The following is an 8,104-nucleotide window of genomic DNA, read 5'->3' as shown; positions in this document are numbered from 1 at the left end:
TTCTTCTGTGTTGCTTGGGAGAGTACTTGGAGGGAGTTCAGTAACTTTCTTGCTCAGCTGTCCCACTTGTCCTTCTAAATTTCTAATGGAGGACCTTGTTTCATTCATGAAACTTTGAGTGGTTTTAATTAGATCAGAGACCATGGTTGCTAAGTCAGAGGGGTTCTGCTTAGGATTCTCTGTCTGTTGCTGAGAAGATGATGGAAAAGGTTTGCCATTGTTAAACCTGTTTCTTCCACCATTATTATTGAAACCTTGTTGAGGTCTCTCTTGATTCTTCCATGAGAGATTTGGGTGATTTCTCCATGAAGAATTATAGGTGTTACCATAGGGTTCTCCTAGGTAATTCACCTCTTCCATTGAAGGGTTCTCAGGATCATAAGCTTCTTCCTCAGATGAAGCCTCCTTAGTACTGCTTGGTGCATTTTGCATTCCAGACAGACTTTGAGAAATCAAATTGACTTGTTGAGTCAATATTTTGTTCTGAGCCAATATGGCATTCAGAGCATCAATCTCAAGAACTCCTTTCTTCTGACTTGTCCCATTGTTCACAGGATTCCTTTCAGAAGTGTACATGAATTGGTTATTTGCAACCATTTCAATGAGCTCTTGAGCCTCTGTAGGCGTCTTCTTCAGATGAAGAGATCCTCCAGCAGAGCTATCCAAAGACATCTTGGATAGTTCAGAGAGACCATCATAGAAAATACCTATGATGCTCCATTCAGAAAGCATGTCAGAGGGACATCTTCTGATCAATTGTTTGTATCTTTCCCAAGCTTCATAGAGGGATTCTCCATCCTTCTGTCTGAAGGTTTGGACTTCCACTCTAAGCTTACTCCATCTTTGTGGTGGAAAGAACTTTGCCAAGAAGGCATTGACCAGCTTTTCCCAAGAGTCCAGGCTTTCTTTAGGTTGAGAGTCCAACCATATCCTAGCTCTGTCTCTTACAGCAAAAGGGAATAGTATCAGTCTATAGACCTCAGGGTCAACCCCATTAGTCTTGACTGTGTCACAGATTTGCAAGAATTCAGCTAAGAACTGATGAGGATCTTCCATTGGAAGTCCATGGAACTTGCAATTCTGTTGCATTAGAGAAACCAATTGAGGCTTAAGCTCAAAGTTGTTTGCTCCAATGGCAGGGATAGAGATGCTTCTCCCATAAAAATCAGGAGTAGGTGCAGTAAAGTCACCCAGCACCTTCCTTGCATTGTTTGCATTATTGTTGTTTTCGGCTGCCATGTCTTCTTCTTCCTTGAAGAATTCGGTCAGGTCCTCTAAAGAGAGTTGTGCTTTGGCTTCTCTTAGCTTTCTCTTCAAGGTCCTTTCGGGTTCAGGGTCAGCTTCAACAAGAATGCCTTTGTCTTTGCTTCTGCTCATATGAAAGAGAAGAAAACAAGAAAATGTGGAATCCTCTATGTCACAGTATAGAGATTCCTTGAGGTGTCAGAGGAAAAGAGAAATAGAAAGAAGAAGGAGAAGAAAAATTCGAACTTTACTTAGATAAGGTTCGAATTGTGCATTGAGAAGGAGTGGTACTCCATAAATAGAAGGATGTGAGAAGGAGGGAAGAAGATTTTCGAAAATTAATTAAAATATTTTGAAAACATTTTTGAAAAACATTAATTGATTTTTGAAAATCAAAGTGGAAAAGAAACCAAGTGATTTTTGAAAAAGATTTTTAAATTAGAAATCAAAAAGATTTGATTGAAAACTATTTTGAAAAAGATGTGGTTAAGAAGATATGATTGAAAAGTTATGGTTTTAAAAAGATTTGATTTGAAAACAATTTTAAAAGATATGATTTGAGAACAATTTTTAAAAAGATTTGATTTGAAAAAAAAATAATGACTTGCCTAACAAGAAAAGATATGATTCAAACATAAAACCCTTCCTCAACAGAAAAGGCAAAAAATGTTCAATCAAATCATTAATTGTTAGTAAGTATCTTTGAAAAGGGAAAGAAATTAATTTTGAAAACATTTGATTGAAAAGATATGATTTGAAAAAGATTTGATTTTGAAAAACTTTGAAAACTTGAAAAAAATTTGATTTGAAAAACAAAATCTTCCCCCTAGCACCATCCTGGCGTTAAACGCCCAGAATGGCATCCATTCTGGCGTTTAACGCCCAAAATGCACCCTTTTGGGCGTTAAACGCCCAACCAGGTACCCTGGCTGGCGTTTAAACGCCAGTCTGCCTTCTTCACTGGGCATTTTCGAATGCCCAGCTTTTTCTGTATAATTCCTCTGCAGTATGTTCTGAATCTTCAATTCTCTGTATTATTGACTTGAAAAGACACAAATTAAAAATATTTTTGGATTTTTAATAATCAAAATGCAACAAGAATCAAATAACAATGCATGCAAGACACCAAACTTAGCAGTTTGTATACTACTGACACTACATGAGACACATAAACACTCAAGTCAAGAGAATTCAAAGATCAGAGTAAGAAATCATCAAGAATTACTTGAAGATCCTTAAGACACAAGAATGAATGCATGCAATTGACACCAAACTTAAGATGAGACACTAGACTCAAGCAAGAATATTTTGGTTTTTATGATTTTCAAATTTTTTTTTTTTTTGTGTTTTTCGAAAATTAAGTGAAAACATCAAAATTCTTAATGAGAATTCCAGGAATCAGTGCAATGTTAGTCTAAGACTCCAGTCCAGGAATTAGACATGGCTTCACAGCCAGCCAAGCTTTCAAAGAAAGCTTCGGTCCAAAACACTAGACATGGCCAAAGGCCAGCCAAGCCTTAGCAGATCACTGCTCCAAAAGCAAGATCAACAAGCTCTTGTGATGATAAGTTGAAACCTCGGTCCAATGAAATTAGACATGGCTTTACAGCCAGCCAGATTTCAGCAAATCATCATGAAACTCTAGAATTCATCTTCAAGAATTTCGAAAAAAAATAAATGCCTGATCTAAGCAACAAGATGAACCGTCAGTTGTCCATACACAAGAACAATCCCCGGCAACGGCGCCAAAAACTTGGTGCACGAAATTGTGATCATACTTTTCAAAACATAAACAATCCCTAGTAATGGCTCCAAAGACTTGGTGCACAATACCATGGCATAAACACAACTTCGCACAACTAACCAGCAAGTGCACTGGGTCGTCCAAGTAATAAACCTTACGCGAGTAAGGGTCGATCCCACGGAGATTGGTGGTATGAAGCAAGCTATGGTCATCTTGTAAATCTCAGTCAGGCAGACTCAAATGTATAATGGTGATGAACGAAAATAACATAAAAGATAAGGATAGGGATACTTATGTACATCATTGGTGTAAGAGCTTCAGACAAGTGTATGAAGATGCCTTCCCTTCCGTCTCTCTGCTTTCCTACTGTCTTCATCCAATCCTTCTTACTCCTTTCCATGGCAAGCTTGTGTAGGGTTTCACCGTTGTCAATGGCTACCTCCCATCCTCGCAGTGAAAGCTAATGCACGCACTCTGTCACAGTACTGTCAATCACCGGTGTGGTTCCCTCCCCTACTGGAATAGAATCCAGTGATTCTTTTGCGTCTGTCACCAACGCCCAGCAGGTTACAGGTTTGAAGCACGTCACAGTCATTCAATCATTGAATCCTACTCAGAATACCACAGACAAGGTTAGACCTTCCGGATTCTCTTGAATGCCGCCATCAGTTCTTGCCTATACCACGAAGACTCTGATCTCACGGAATGGCTGGCTCGTTTGTCAGGCGAGCACTCGGTTGTCAGGCGATCAACCATGCATCATGCAATCAGAAATCCAAGAGATATTCACCAAGCCTTGAATGCTTGTAGAACAAGAATGGTTGTCAGTCATCTTGTTCATAGGTGAGAATGATGATGGGTGTCAATCATCACCTTCATCAAGTTGAAGAACAAGTGATATCTTGGTAAAAGAACAAGCGGAATTGAATAGAAGAACAATAGTAATTGCATTAATACTCGAGGTACAGCAGAGCTCCACACCTTAATCTATGGTGTGTAGAAACTCCACCGTTGAAAATACATAAGAACAAGGTCTAGGCATGGCCGAATGGCCAGCCTCCCAAGTGAGTTCAATCATCAAAAATGATCAAAAGACTCTCTATCCAGCTCTCTATTACAATAGTAAAAGGTCCTACTTATAGAAAACTAGTAGCCTAAGGTGTACAAAGAAGCGTAAATGACATAAAAATCCACTTCCGGGCCCACTTGGTGTGTGCTTGGGCTGAGCAATGAAGCATTTTCGTGTAGAGATTGTCTTGGAGTTAAACGCCAGCTTTTATGCCAGTTTGGGCGTTTAACTCCCAATCAGGTGCCAGTTCCGGCGTTTAACGCTGGAATTTCTTGAGGTGACTTTGAACGCCGGTTTGGGCCATCAAATCTTGGGCAAAGTATGGACTATCATATATTGCTGGAAAGCCCAGGATGTCTACTTTCCAACTCCGTTGAGAGCGCGCCAATTGGGCTTCTGTAGCTCCAGAAAATCCACTTCGAGTGCAGGGAGGTCAGAATCCAACAGCATCTGCAGTCCTTTTCAGTCTCTTGATCAGATTTTTGCTTAGGTCCCTCAATTTCAGCCAGAAAATACCTGAAATCACAGAAAAACACACAAACTCATAGTAAAGTCAGAAAAGTGAATTTTAACTAAAAACTAATAAAATATACTAAGAACTCAACTAAAAACTAAAAAACAGTGCCAAAAAGCATACAAATTATCCCATCACAACACCAAACTTAAATTGTTGCTTGTCCCCAAGCAACTAAAGATCAAATAGGATAAAAAGAAGAGAATATGCAATGAACTCCAAAAACATCTATGAAGATCAGTATTAATTAGATGAGTGGCGGCTTTTAGCTTTTTGCCTCTGAATAGTTTTGGCATCTCACTTTATCCTTTGGAACTCAGAATGATTGGCTTCTTTAGGACTCAGAATCCAGATAGTGTTATTGATTCTCCTAGTTAAGTATGATGATTCTTGAACATAGCTACTTTATTGAGTCTTGGTTGTGGCCCAAAGCACTCTGTCTTCCAGTATTACCACCGGATACATACATGCCACAGACACATAATTGGGTGAACCTTTTTAGAGTGACTCAGCTTTGCTAAAGTCCCCAATTAGAGGTGTCCAGGGTTCTTAAGCACACTCTTGTTGCTTTGGATCACATCTTTATTTCTTTTTTTTCTCTTTTTTTTTTCTTTCTCCCTTTTTTTCGAAAAAAAAATTTTTTTTTTTTTTGCTTTTCTTGCTTCAAGAATCATTTTTATGATTTTTCAGATCCTCAGTAACATGTCTCCTTTTTCATCATTCTTTCAAGAGCCAACATTCATGAACCACAAATTCAAAAGACATATCCACTGTTCAAGCATACATTCAGAGAACAAAAGTGTTGCCACCACATCAAAATAATTAAATGTTATAAATTCAAAATTCATGCAATTCTTTTCCTTTTCAATTAAGCACGTTTTTGTTTAAGAAAGGTGATGGATTCATAGGACATTCATAACTTTAAGGCATAAACACTAAGACACTAATGATCACAAGACACAAACATGGATAAACATAAGCATAAAAATTCGAAAAACAGAAGAATAGGGAACAAGGAAATCAAGGAACGGGTCCACCTTAGTGATGGCGGCTCTTCCTTCCTCTTGAAGGTCCTATGGAGTGCTTGAGCTCCTCAATGTCTCTTCCTTGCCTTTGTTGCTCCTCTCTCATGATTCTTTGATCTTCTCTTATTTCATGGAGGAGAATGGAGTGTTCTTGGTGCTCCACCCTTAGTTGTCCCATGTTGGAACTCAATTCTCCTAGGGAGGTGTTTAGTTGCTCCCAATAGTTTTGTGGAGGAAAGTGCATCCCTTAAGGCATCTCAGGGATCTCATGATGAGAGGGGTCTCTTGTGTGCTCCATCCTTGTCTTGGTAATGGGCTTATCCTCATCAATGGTGATGTCTCCCTCTATGTCAACTCCAACTGAATAACAGAGGTGACAAATGAGGTGAGGAAAGGCTAACCTTGCCAAGGTAGAGGACTTATCCGCCACCTTGTAGAGTTCTTGGGCTATAATCTCATGAACTTCCACTTCTTCTCCAATCATGATGCTATGGATCATGATGGCCCGGTCTAGAGTAACTTCGGACTGGTTGAGTGGGGATGATTGAGCGTTGGATAAACTCCAACCATCCTAGCCACGGGTTTGAGGTCATGCCTTCTCATTTGAACCGGCTTGCCTCTTGAATCTCTCTTCCATTGTGCGCCCTCTTCACATATGACTGTGAGGACTTGGTCAACCTTTGATCAAAGTTGACCCTTCTTGTGTAAGGATGTTCATCTCCTTGCATCATAGGCAAGTTGAACGCCACCCTCACACTTTCCGGACTAAAATCCAAGTATTTCCCCCGAACCATAGTAAGATAATTCTTTGGATTCGGGTTCATACTTTGATCATGGCTCTTGGTGATCCATGCATTGGCATAGAACTCTTGAACCATCAAGATTCCAACTTGTTGAATGGGGTTGGTAAGTACTTCCCAACCTCTTCTTTGGATCTCATGGCGGATCTCCGGATATTCACCCTTTTTGAGTGAAAAGGGGACCTCGGGGATCACCTTCTTCAAGGCCACAACTTCATAGAAGTGGTCTTGATGCACCCTTGAAATGAATCTATCCTCCATGACTCGGAGGTGGAAGCTTTTGCCTTCCCTTTCCTCTTTCTAGAGGTTTCTCGGCCTTGGATGCCATAATGGTTATGGAAAAACGAAAAAAGCAACGCTTTTACCACACCAAACTTAAAATGTTGCTCGTCCTCGAGCAAAAGAAGAAAGAAGAGAGTAGAAGAAGAAGAAATGAGGAAGAGGAAGATGGTGGTGTATTCGGCCAAAGAAGGGGGAGAAGTGGTGTTGGTGTGTGAAAATGAAGGAGTGAAGAGGGGTATTTATAGGAGAGAGGGGATGGGGTTCGGCCATATGGGTGGGTTTGGGAGGGAAAGTGGTTTGAATTTGAAGGGTGAGGTTGGTGGGGTTTTATGAAGGATGGATGTGAGTGGTTAAGAGAAAGATGGGATTTGATAGGTGAAGGGTTTTTGGGGAAGAGAGAGTGGTGGTGGGGTTGGTGGGATCCTGTGGGTCCACAGATCCGTGGTGTCAAGAAAAGTCATCCTGCACCAAATGTTGCTCAAAATCACGTTTTGAGCCATTTCTGGCGTTAAACGCCGGGCTGGTGCCCATTCCTGGCGTTTAACGCCAGGTTCTTGCCTTTTCTGGCGGTTTAACGCCAGTCTGGTGCCCCTTTCTGGCGTTAAACGCCCAGAATGGTGCCAGACTGGGCGTAAACGCCCAATTGCTAGGCTTACTGGCGTTTGAACAGCAGCTTCTTCCTCAGGGGTGTGCTATTTTTCTTCCTGTTTTTCATTTTGTTTTTGCTTTTTCAATGGATTTGTGACTTCTTATGATCATCAACCTACAAAAAAAAATAAATAATAAAAGAAACTATATAAATTATAATCATTGGGTTGCCTCCCAACAAGCGCTTCTTTAATGTCAGTAGCTTGACAGAGGGCTCATGGAGCCTCACAGAACTCAGAACAATGTTGGAACCTCCCAACACCAAACTTAGAGTTTGAATGTGGGGGTTCAACACCAAACTTAGAGTTTGGTTGTGGCCTCCCAACACCAAACTTAGAGTTTGACTGTGGGGGCTCTTCTTGACTCTGATTTGAGAGAAGCTCTTCATGCTTCATCTCTATGGTGACAGAGGGATATCCTTGAGCCTTAAACACAAAGGATTCTTCATTCACTTGAATGATCAGTTCACCTCTATCAACATCAATCACAGCTTTTGCTGTGGCTAGGAAGGGTCTGCCAAGGATGATGGTTTCATCCATGCACTTCCCAGTCTCTAGGACTATGAAATCAGCAGGAATGTAGTGGTCTTCAACCTTTACCAAGACATTCTCTACAAGTCCATGAGCTTGTTTTCTTGAGTTGTCTGCCATCTCTAATGAGATTCTTGCAGCTTGTACCTCAAAGATCCCTAGCTTCTCCATTACTGAGAGAGGCATGAGGTTTACACTTGACCCTAAGTCACACAGAGCCTTCTTGAAGGTCATGGTGCCTATGGTA

General features: G+C 40.6%; 1 non-coding gene across 1 annotated transcript; it reads left to right on the top strand.

The window, feature by feature from the left end:
• The first annotated feature begins 726 nt into the window (after positions 1–726).
• On the top strand, positions 727–834 carry LOC130959115 (small nucleolar RNA R71). Its single transcript, XR_009078210.1, has one exon. It is a non-coding gene; the product is annotated as a small nucleolar RNA R71 (small nucleolar RNA).
• The last annotated feature ends 7,270 nt before the right edge of the window (positions 835–8,104 follow it).

Source organism: Arachis stenosperma, chromosome 10 (genome assembly GCF_014773155.1).
Source record: "Arachis stenosperma cultivar V10309 chromosome 10, arast.V10309.gnm1.PFL2, whole genome shotgun sequence".
Taxonomy (NCBI): Eukaryota; Viridiplantae; Streptophyta; class Magnoliopsida; order Fabales; family Fabaceae; genus Arachis; species Arachis stenosperma.
Note: the sequence above shows the minus strand (reverse complement) of the source record. Positions and strands in the feature narration are given on the sequence as shown.